The sequence below is a fragment of the Cnephaeus nilssonii genome, assembly GCF_951640355.1.
Source record: "Cnephaeus nilssonii genome assembly, chromosome: 5".
Taxonomy (NCBI): domain Eukaryota; kingdom Metazoa; phylum Chordata; class Mammalia; order Chiroptera; family Vespertilionidae; genus Cnephaeus; species Cnephaeus nilssonii.
Window position 1 is genome coordinate 29491417 of NC_137076.1, and position 7069 is coordinate 29498485.

Sequence of the window (7069 nt, forward strand, 5' to 3'; positions counted from 1 at the left end):
TGCAGCCCAGCTCGTCCCGGCCCGGCCCGCGGGCCCCGCTCGCTCTTCTCGTCCCCAAGCTGGCGGTGCCGCTGCCGGGAGCCAATGGCCCGCCGAGCCCTCGCCGCGCTGCCGCGCCCCCCTTCAGCGCTCCATCACTGGCCACAACGCGCAGGCGCGACCCCCACCCAATGCGGCAGGCTGGGAAATGTAGTCCCGCGCTGGGGTCTCCGAGAGAAGGGACACCCCTAACCCCTCACCCACCCACCTCCAAGCCCCCACCCCCAGAACCTGGGACGCACTCGGTGACATTGGTAATTGGCAGTGATGGCTGAGCTGAAGGGAGCCTGGAGCTGGGAGATAGGATGTCTGGGTTTGAACCCAAGTCCTGCCCTGTGACCTAGAGCCCATCCTAGTCCTCCTGGTGCCTCAGTCTCCCCACTGGATCACCCACACTGCTGCTCACGCGGGAATTCTACCGAGATCTGGCCCCTGACGACTCACAACCTTGCATTGACTGAAAAGCCAAGGCCTTTGCCCAGCGGATGTTCAGCTTTCCAATGCCTTCTTTCCCTCCGAGATCTGGATTCTGCTATTCCCCCTCCTCTGCTCCCCTTCCCCACTCCCCACTCCCCGCTCCCCACTCCCCGCTCCCCACTGCGCATCACCTGCCCTTCCTATGCCGCCCCGGGGTTCAGGCCAGGTGTGTTTATATATAGTCTTCCAGAAAGATCTCCACTCAATGGGACACATTCCCACTCACATATGCATATGCCTTTCAAACAAAATTTAGAAAACTTTGGGAAACTGAGGCAAAATGTGGCTGGAAGTGGAGCCCCATGCAGCATTGTTCCCAGACATCTGCTGCCTGCCCAGGTGTCACACCTGCCTCTGTGTCTGGGGCGGAGATTGTGGCAGGAAGTCTGTCCAATGAGAGGGATGCCAGCCAGGAGAGGAAGGCCTGATGGGCCAGGAATGGGGTCCATGGGCACAGCCCTGGTCCTCCTGGTGTGGTTCTGGGGTGAGTACTTGGGCCTCTCTCCCCTCTGCACCCCCTTCTGTTGTCCACCACTCCAGCTGCCTACCCCTTCCACTCAAAGCTCCTCTAAACCCTAGTCTCTCTGCTCTGCCCAATAAGGCCTGTCTCTCTCTGATACTCAGAACCTTAGGAGAGCTGAAGGGGTCTAGCAAGGGTCCTCAGAGGGGGCCCTTAGGATAAAATTTAAACTATGACCTACATACCAGTCTTGGGTGGCCTGGTCTCACTGGCCTCTCTCATCACCACATCACCCCCTCTGCCTTCCCTCCCTCCCCCTTGACCGCCTACTGGCTTGTCTTTCTTTTTCTTTTTTTTTTTTTAGCACACCACGCTTGATCCCATCTCTGGGACTTTGCACATGCTGTTCCCTCTGCCTGAAACACTCTTCCCTGGATTTCATCTCTCTATCCTCAGCTGCAATCGTGTCTGAAATGCTAGGAGCTTAATGTAAACTCACCCCTTCTGGGGGATCCAACAGGTGCCAAAAGCAAACTCTTCTTCTACTCAGCCCTCCTCTTCTTTTTACCATTCAGACTCCTGCTCAAATGTCACCTCCCCTGAGAGGCCTTCCCTAACCACCCTCAGTAAGTAGATTCTCACCTCAGCCTAATCCCCGACTGCCACTCCCTCTTCCTTTCCTCCATTATTATTCTTATTTCACGATTTCCTGTGTCTCTCTCTGCCCTGGGCCATCAGCTGCCTGAGGGCAGGGATTTTTGTCTGACTCAGTCACCTCTGTGTCTGTGTCCACGGGGTCCAGAACAGGGCACTTACAAAGCGACGTTTGTGTGGCTGAGAGCTGGGCATGTCATAAAGTCCACCCTGAAATTTCACAAGTGCTGAGAGAGTTATACTCATTTCACAGATGAGGCCATTGCACCTCAGCAAGAAGAAGTGAGCTTGCAAAAGGTCATACAGACAGCAAGGTTTTAACCTCTTACTGCCTCACCGCAGTGAGCTGGCTCTGGGAGTAAGACCACACGTGTACACACACACACACACACACACACACTGAGAAAGGCCTCACTCACCTCTTCTGCCTCCTGCCCTGCAAGGAGCCACAGGTCTGAGTGTGCAACAGGAGCCCAAGTTGCTGCAGGGGAGGCAGGACAGCCAGGTGACCTTGACCTGTCAGGTGGTACAGTCTCAGGCCTGGGAGCAGCTCCTTGTCGGGCGGACCAAGGACAGTGTTACCTTGTGCCCACCGGACATCGCCAGCAGCAACCTCAGCCTGGAGGTCTGTGGGCCTCAGGGACGGCTCTTCCGGCGACCACCTGGCAATCTCACTTTGCAGCTGGACAGCCAGAATCAACCACAGTGGGAACCACTTGTGCTGGGCAACCATGGAGCTTCCTGAGTTGGTGGAGGCCATGGGCGATGGAGTGCAGCTCCTGGGCACAGGTGTGAGAGCAAGTGGGGAGAAGAGGCAGGGACTCGGGACTTCTAGAATCTTAAGACTGGAATTTCAAACAGCTAGAAACATAAGCTCTACATTCAAATCAGATTTTTAGGAACAGAAATCCTGCAAACGCAAGAACATTAAATCATAAATCACAGAGCCAAAGGCATGCTGGAACTTATAACTCTAGACCAGAGCTCTGGCAAACGTTTTCTGGAAAGGGCACTATAGTAAGTATTTTCTGTTTTGTGAACAGGTGCTCTCTGTTGCAACTACTTGCTCTGCCTTTGTAAGCCTGTAGAGCAGTGGTTCTCAACCTTCCTAAGGCCGCGACCCTTTAATACAGTTCCTCATGTTGTGGTGACCCCCAACCATAAAATTATTTTTGTTGCTACTTCATAACTGTAATTTTGCTACTGTTAATGAATCGTAATGTAAATATCTGTGTTTTCCGATGGTCTTAGGCTCTACAGCAGCGGTTCTCAACCTGTGGGGGTCGAGACCCAGAGGTAGAGAACTGCTAGCAGGGTCGCCTACGCCTAAGACCATGGTTAGAGGATAGTAGGCTAATGGCTGTAGAGGATAGTAGGCTAATGGCGGGGCTGGGTTCCCATAAAACTTTGAGCCCTGGCTGGTGTGGCTCAGTTGGTTGTATGGAGAGGTCACTGGTTCCATTCCTGGTCACCTGACGGGGTTGTGGGCTCAATCCCCAGTGGGGGCTGTGCAGGAGGCAGCTAATCAATGTTTTTCTCTACCCCCTCTTCCTTCCGCTCTCTCTCAAATCAATAAAAACATATTTTGAAAAAGAACTTTAAATGATATAAATCAAAACAGTGATCATCTATGGGGGTGGTATGTACAGGGAACTCTCTGCAGAGATTGAAACATTCTATGTTTAGATTGATACGTTGTTTATATGTGTGAAAACATTTGTAAGCACTTAAATATTTTAAAGTATAAAATAAAAAATAAAAACAGAACTTTATTTGAAGAAACAGGCAGTGGGCCGAATTTGATCAGCAGGCTGTATAGTTTGCTGAACCCAGTTCTAGAATATTACAATCATAAAGACTCGTGAGTACATATAATTCTGGAGTTTTTATTAAAAACAATTCAGCCGAAACCGGTTTGGCTCAGTGGATAGAGCGTCCACCTGCGGACTGAAAGGTCCCAGGTTCGATTCCGGTCAAGGGCATGTACCTTGGTTGTGGGCACATCCCCAGTAGGGGGTGTGCAGGAGGCAGTTGATCGATGTTTCTCTCTCATCGATGTTTGTAGCTTTCTATCCCTCTCCCTTCCTCTCTGTAAAAAATCAATAAAATATATTAAAAAAAATAAAAGAAGTAGGGAAACGCAGGGTGGGATTAAAAAATAAATAAATAGCCGAAACCAGTTTGGCTCAGTGGATAGAGCGTCGGCCTGCGGACTCAAGGGTCCCAGGTTCGATTCCGGTCAGGGGCATGCACCTTGGTTGTGGGCACATCCCCAGTAGGGAGTGTGCAAGAGGCAGCTGATCGGTGTTTCTCTCTCATCGATGTTTCTAACTCTCTATCCCTCTCTCTTCCTCTCTGTAAAAAATCAATAAAATATATATATTTTATATATATATATATATATATATATATATATATATATATATATATAAATAAATAAATAAAGTGTATTTTCTCATTGGGGCAGATCACTCCCTAAAGAGGCAAAAATTGGTTCTTGGGGAGCAAAGAAAAATTTTCCCTTTTCTATGTATAAATTATAAATATGCACATAATGCACAAATAGATTTACAGTATATCTGTGGTATTAAAATTTTATGGGGGAAGAAATTAAGATTTTTTAAAAAGACTCCTGCGGGGGGCGGCGGGTGACAATAATAAACGGTTGAGAAACCCTGAAATAAAGGAATGAATGGTTCTAGAATCTTAGAAGTGCACTATGGTAAACACTTTCAATAAAGAGACTCTTAGGAGTTTGTAGTCTCAGAGTAGACCAGAGAATTCTAGAACCCAGAATTGGAGGGAGCTCTCCAGATCAGCTAGGGCAGCTGGGTTGTTTTGCAGATGGAAAAGCTGAGGCGCAGAGAGGGTGCAGTCATATCCAGTGACACACACAAGCCAGCGCAGCGGCGGCTTCCTCTCCAGCCGGGTGCACACACTCCCCGCTCTGATAGCGCTGCCTTAGGGCTGACCCTTGAGCAGGGGCTCTCTGGGTGGTTTCTGATGGCCTCCTCCGCCGCATGCCCAGCCCCTATCAGACAATGCAGCACCGCCCCGGCTCCAGCCCCTATCCGACAGAGATGCCCATTCCTCTTCAGCTGGCAGGACCGCCCACTGCCTACCTCCAGGGCAGTGTCCTATGGCTGTCCTGCACCCCCTACCCCTCCAGTGATGAGGGGGCCGATTACCAGCGAGCAGAGGCACCGGGCTGTGAGCTGTTACAGGCAGCTGTGAGGGAACGAGCTGGTGCAGGTCCCGCGCCACACAGCGGCTTTCCCGCCCCGAACAGCTGTTTCACAGCCCCCAGCACCACTGCCAGCCTGAGAACCTGAAGACGGAGGGTTCAGGTGCAGCAGAAGGAGCCTTTGGCTGGGGTCACGCCAACTATGCAGACCCGGAAGCATGTCCCCGCTCTGCCGTTCCCTGCTGTGTGACCCTGGGCGAGTAACTGACCCCTGATGATCAGGGTGATGGAGGTCAGCGTGAGGATGACTGAAGCTCGTGACCAGGGTGTGGAGCTCATGATGAAAATCCACTTGGTCATTAGTCCACAATAACCCAGCAAGATGGGAATGTTAGTGTCCTTTTTCAGAAGAGGAAACAGGCTTAGAGTAAGCACCTGCCCAGAGTCAAACAGCACAGAGGGCCCAGGGACCCTGAGGTCCCACACGGGGTGGGAGGCTCTGACCCTGAAGGGCGCAGGAGGCTGGACCCTGCCACCGAACAAACCAGACCTCTGGCTTCCCAGGTGAGCCTCACCTGGTGTCCCTCCTGCGCCACCCCTGCCGCCTGTGTCTCGCCCACCTCCTGCCCCTTCACCCCAGGACTCTTCATGCTGCTGGAGGCCGGGGTCATGACCTTGGCTGTATCAGGCGGGGCGCCCGGCTCTGGGGCTTCTGCCTCAAGGACGCAGGGGAGGGCGCAGGTAGTGGCGCCAGGACAGATGGTTCTGGAGCCATCCACTGGGCACCCTTCTCCACTGGGCGTAGGTGGGAACTGCAGCCCTTCACAAGGAGGGACTGTGCCCCCCTCTCCCACTTCTGGAAGGAGGGAGGGAGGCTGAGGGCTGGAAAGAGGGGACGCGGTGGGGAAGGCTGCCCCGTACATCCATGCTTCTCAGAAGCAGAGACAAAGCCCCGGGGCTGAGCGGAAGAAAAGCCAGGCTCTCCCAGCGGATTGTCCCTTCTTTTTTTCCTTTTTTTAAAAAAATATATGTTTTTATTGATTTCAGAGAGGAAGGGAGAGGGAGAGAGATAGAAACATCAATGATGAAAGAGAACCATTGATCAGCTGGCTCCTGCACACCCCCCACTGGGGACCAAGCCCACAACCTGGGCGTGTGCCCTGACCAGGAATCAAACCGCGACCCCTTGGTTCATAGGTCGACACTCAACCACTGAGCCACACCGGCTGGAATGACTGTCCCCTCTTGGTCTTTGTCATCCCTCTACAGCAACATCCTCTGCTGGCCCAGGGGCTCCCAAAGAGGACTGAGGCCAGGCCTGTGGAGGGGAAGGTGCTGGACACCCCCAGGGAGGGCCACAGGGCCGTTCCTTCTATTCCACCGCGTTTCCCCAGCCCCAACCCTCGGTGGCACCTGGCCCCCAAACCTTGCCCCAGCCCCAGCCCGTCACCCCACGTCTACAGGCAGAATCTCTCCTTGGCCCAGGCTTCTCTGGGCAGCCAAGGCCAAGAGAAGTGGGAAGAGGAGCCAGACCCTGGGGACTCAAACATGACCCCCCAGTGGCTACACAGGATGTGACTGGTCTCAGGAGTCCAGCAGCCCCTCCTGAGACCCCTGTCCTTATTTCTTTGACCGTGGACCTCTCCCTTGCCCCCAGAAAACCCAATAAAGGCTCATGAAGAAAGCAAAGCCAGATTTTGTGGCAGTTTGGAGGTGCCAAAAAGATTCAAGGGGTCACCTGGAGGTCCCGGGGGTGGCTGGGGAGGTCCATATGGCAAGGGGGCTCTGGGATGACTCATCAGCTCCCCCTCTCATCCTTGGAGGGACATGTCCAATTAGCAGAGAAGCGATGCCCCCAGCCTCCAAATTGTGCCCTGAGCAGGAAGCCCCTCTCCCCAGCTGGCACCCCCAGGCAGGCTGGGAGGTGGGGGTGAGGAGGGAGATGGGGGTGAGGAGGGAGGTGGGGGTGAGGAGGGAGGTGGGGGTGAGGAGGGAGATGGGGGTGAGGAGGGAGGTGGGGGTGAGGAGGGAGGTGGGGGTGAGGAGGGAGGTGGGGGTGAGGAGGGAGATGGGACTCCCTGGCACTTGTCAGCCTCCTGGGTCTCCTGCCCAAGTCACCTTGAAGTGACACCAGCTGGGCCCAGCTCCCCTCCCCCACTCCTGCTGTTTCCATGGGGACAGATGTCCTTTCAGCAGCAGCATCAGGCCTCAGCTGCCCGCCCCAATGGGGAGGGGAAAACGGGTGGGGGCGGGGC